The sequence below is a fragment of the Scatophagus argus genome, chromosome 4 (assembly GCF_020382885.2).
Source record: "Scatophagus argus isolate fScaArg1 chromosome 4, fScaArg1.pri, whole genome shotgun sequence".
Lineage (NCBI taxonomy): Eukaryota > Metazoa > Chordata > Actinopteri > Scatophagidae > Scatophagus > Scatophagus argus.
In genome coordinates, this window is record NC_058496.1 from 23,163,344 (window position 1) to 23,166,308 (window position 2,965).

Consider the following 2,965-nt stretch of genomic DNA (forward strand, 5'->3'; position numbering starts at 1 on the left):
ATTTTGTTCATTTTGTGTGTTTCTTATTGTCGTGTAATGTCTGCATTTTGCTGAGTGATGTTGTATTTAGACTAGTATTTATTTCCTTTGTTTCCGTGTTTTTAATCAAGGATCTGTTATATATCTGAACATAGTTCTGAAACGTAACTCTTAATTAATCTGTTAAATAAATGTAGTACAGTAAAAAGTACAGGAATGTAGTAATACTGTAGTAATATAGGCATCACACTTATTTGACACTTATAATTATTAGCTTACATGCTGATTATTGCAGTACAAAGTATTTGAAATCGTATCTTACATGCACTGGGTAGTGATAAAACTGAATAATGTAATATTACAGTAGTATAACACTTTGACAGGAGCTAGTTTGCACAATGAGTACTTTTACTTACACTTTTTTTAAAAATTTATTTTATTAATCCCAAGCTGGGAAATTACTTCTCTGCATTTAATCCATCACTGATTGAAACACACACACACACACACACACACACACACACACACACACACACATGCAACATGCAGTGAACTTTGAGTGGGTTTAGCTGAAAATATTTTATATATTTATAATAATATTACTTATAATAATAATACTTAAGTAATACTTAGACTAATACTTAAGTAACAGTTTAAATTCAGGACTTAGACTTGTATTGAGTATTTTTAGGCTATGTTTACTTTCACTTAAGTAAAGGAGGACTTCCTCTACAATTAAGTACCTCAAACTAGTACTTAAGTAAATGTATTCAGCTAATTTCAGCTCTGGTCTCATGTCTGCTTTTGGTGATTTCTTTCTGAAAGTGTTGCTGTCTGTTTTGGCGAATGTTAAACTGTTCAAAGAACTTGAAATGTTTTAACATTTGTGCCGGCTGCTAACTCAGAAGGCACCAGCTCAAAAACGTGTTGGCGTAGCTGCTGTTGTTGCCTACTCCTCTGCGTCACAGAGCAGAAGGCAAACGACGACCGTTACGACAGAGACACGTCTGTTTGTGACAAACAGGACTCAGCAGCACCTAACCTGCAGGATCACACAAATCCAGGTGAGAGGTGAGGGGCCGTGGTATCATCAATAACACAGATATCTCAGAGGAGTGCAGCACAGCAATGTGACAGTGAGTGTGCTGCTGTCCTACTCAGATAAAGGTACAGGTTTACAGTCACATTGGGGTGTTTTCGAGGTAGTTAACAAGTTGTTGTTGGAACAGATAGGTAACAGGAAGTTTTTTATCACCAAAAAGCTGCACTTTGTCATTGTGTCACCACATTTTACAGCTGGAGTTCAGAGTGAGAGGCAGTATGTTGTCCTTTTTAAACAATGCAGAAGCCTGTCAGCTGGTGAAGAAGTGAAAACACAAAGTTCAAGCAGGGACTCACAGGGACAGACAGCTACAAACATGGTGATCTTACATGATTCAGTGCTGCTGAATACACCAACAACACATAAAGTAGTTGAAATGAGCTCAGTCTTAAACATCTACTGCAGTAAAATACAACATATACATTAACACGGATTAATCCAAGAACATCAGATAATAAAACACACATACACTATTGTACCGTACAACGACTACTTTAAGTTTCACAATTGATAGAGTTAGCTGATACATACTTTAACTTAATAAATAAGACTTTTACTTGGGGAGTGTTTTTCACAGTGTGTTGTGGATACTCTTTTACTAAATGGTCTGAGTATTATATTGTTTCTTGTGATACATTAAAGAAACAGTCGGCATCACATCAGCAGTGTATGCCCAGCCATGTGTTGTACCAAGTGTCAAGTCACATAAACATATAGCTGAAATCTGAAAAAGAAAGAAACTGTAGAAACTGAGCTAATACTGTAATTATACTCCTATGTGTTGAGTGCGTTTAATTTTTTTCTTGTATTTCTGTTTTCTTTTGCTTAAACAGATCCTTACACTGTTCCAGTTCAAAAGAAATGTCTTATTGCGTATTACACATAATTATAATTGATTATTATATGTATATGCTATTTTTATAGAACTGTCTACTGAGATGGTAACTTTTACTGCACACTTTACTGTGGACATCTGTGTGTGAATCCTGTAAAACAGTATATCCCATCACTGTGTGTAGAACCTGGTACAGCTCCTAGAGACATCACACAGACCCTCCCTGCCTTAAGGTACCAGTCATGAAGCATGTCCATCACCCTCAGCACACCACTTGGACTGTTTTTTTATACTTTATACTTTTTTCTGTAATCGTACCTTTTATTATTATTGTCACATCGTTATATAATAGTTATAATATATATATTCTAGGCTTAGACTTTTACTACCTATATATTCTTTATTTTTGCACTTCTTTGTCCTTTATATTTTTATACTTATACTTATTATACTGGATACTGAATTTCAAGTACGTGCCCATCTAGCTGTGCTTTGGCACTCTGCTGCCCTCTGCTGGCTGGACTTGAGCCTTAAATTCACTCAACAATCTACTGCTTACTGTAAAACATTTCTTCATGCTAAAAAAAACTATAAAAAATATATACATTTATTTTGGCTGATTTTTTACTTTAATTCATCAGTGTTTCAAGGCGTTTTAAGAATATTTCTTAAATTATTAAATTACAACTTAGATTACAAGAGTGAAAATCTGTCGGAAAACATCTGTTGAAATTAAACTGTGTCGACATATCGGAATTAGGTAAATGTTGATATTTTTTTTTAAATCAAAGGAAATTCAGTTTGATGTTCACATATTAATACAACACATTTTTTATGATGGAATTTTTGTGGTCCGCCAGTGAACTCTAGGCAGCGTTACAGACTATTACCACACGGTGGCGCTGTTTTACCACTCCAACTGTAGTCTGACTGGCAGTGAGTGGGTGCCAAAGAGCTGTGTCAAGACAATATGGGTGAGCTATTTAGAGAGCGGAAAACGTATGCTTTCTTTTTTAAAGTAAAATTCACACAATAAGTGTTGGGACAGT